At 48.6% G+C, this 1,822-nt stretch overlaps 1 pseudogene; it reads left to right on the top strand.

Annotated features, from left to right (window-relative positions):
- The first annotated feature begins 638 nt into the window (after nt 1-638).
- On the top strand, nt 639-1,574 carry LOC134143775 (olfactory receptor 14A16-like; annotated as a pseudogene).
- The last annotated feature ends 248 nt before the right edge of the window (nt 1,575-1,822 follow it).

Raw genomic sequence — 1,822 nt, 5'->3', positions numbered from 1 at the left:
GGGAGGCTGCAAATGAGCAGCTGAAAAGAGCCTTGTTTGTCCTTGGCTAGAAGGGGAGTGTGGAGAGCTCCCTCAGGTGCCTGGAGAAAGGGAGGAAAATTTGGAAACCTGCACTTTGAAACAGGACTCCTCTGCTCTCAGCAGGGGCTGGCTACTTTTTAGAGTAACATCATCCTCCAGCTCAAATGGGCAGGAGCACAGGAGGGCAGGGAATGAGACTAACAGACAGGCGAGATGTCCCCTCTCGGCACCAAGTGCCAGTGGATGCTTTCCTCTCAGGACTCACAGTGGAAATGCCGAGGATTTCTGCTCTTAAGGAGCACTCCTCAGGGGTGACAGGGGCATCTCAAAGAAAATAAACAATATTAAGAAAATCCCTGAAACTCATTTCTGTAACCATCATTCTTGAGAAGTGATGTGAAGATGCTGAAAAGCCGTGACACAAGATGAGTGGATTTCATTTGACAGAAACTGAGTGTCAGAGCTACTCACAAATAGAGATGCAATGTTAGATTTTTAATAACAAATGTAAATATTTATTAACTTCTTTTTATTTGTTTTGTTTTTTTTTAAGTCTCTCCTAACTTGTCCCTGTCTTTTCCTCCTTGGACAGCCCCCCCCATGCCCAGTAGGAGCTGATGTACAACGGCAGCTCCTTCAACGAGTTCCTCCTTCTGGCATTTACAGACACACGAGAGCTGCAGCTCTTGCACTTCTCACTCTTCCTGGGCACCTACCTGGCTGCCCTCCTGGGCAACGGCCTCATCATCACAGCAGTAACCTGTGACCACCACCTGCACACCCCCATGTACTTCTTCCTCCTCAACCTCTCCGTTCTGGACCTTGGCACCATCTCCACCACTGTCCCCAAATCCATGGTCAATTCCCTGTGGGACACCAGAGACATTTCCTACTTGGGATGTGCTGCTCAAGTCTTTTTCTTTATTTTCTTATGTTCAACAGAGTATTCTCTTCTCACAGTCATGGCCTATGACCGCTATGTTGCCATTTGCAAACCCCTGCACTACAACATAATCATGGGCAGCAGAGCCTGTGTCAAAACGGCAGCAGCTGCCTGGGCCAGTGGTTTTCTCAGTGCAGCCCTGCACACTGCCAACACATTTTCCATACCTCTCTGCCAAGGCAACACAGTGGACCAGTTCTTCTGTGAGATCCCTCAGATCCTCAGGCTCTCCTGCTCAGACTCCTACCTTACAGAAGTTGGGCTTATTGTGATTACTGCCTGTTTAGGCTGAGGGTGTTTTGTTTTCATCGTGGTGTCCTACATGCAGGTCTTCACTGCTGTGCTGAGGATGCCCTCTGAGCAGGGCCGGCACAAAGCTTTTTCCATGTGCCTCCCGCACCTGGCTGTGGTCTCCCTGTTTGTCAGCACAATATTTTTTGCTCACTTGAAGCCACTCTCCCTCTCCTCCCCAGCTCTGGATCTGGTGGTGGCTGTTCTGTACGTGGTGGTGCCTCCAACAGTGAACCCCCTCATCTACAGCATGAGGAACAAGGAGCTCAAGGATGCACTGAGGAAACTCATCCAATGGGTACAACGTCAGCACCAATAACTGTCCCATGTGCATTCACTCACTAGGATGTCTAGAATCAAGGCTGTGTGTTGTGCATTTCTTTCTTGTCTCTTTTGCATCCATGTTAAAAACAAACAAAAAATTCAGTTCATACTCCATCTCCCCAGAAATCTCTCATTTGAATTGGACCTAGAGATTATGTTAAAGCAGGAAGCCCGGCTTCTCTCTTCATCAGCACTGATGGAGGTGTTGTCCCAAAACTGGGTGCTGTTACCCGGTGTGCAAGC

This window comes from Rhea pennata, chromosome 8 (genome assembly GCF_028389875.1).
Source record: "Rhea pennata isolate bPtePen1 chromosome 8, bPtePen1.pri, whole genome shotgun sequence".
NCBI lineage: Eukaryota > Metazoa > Chordata > Aves > Rheiformes > Rheidae > Rhea > Rhea pennata.
Note: the sequence above shows the minus strand (reverse complement) of the source record. Positions and strands in the feature narration are given on the sequence as shown.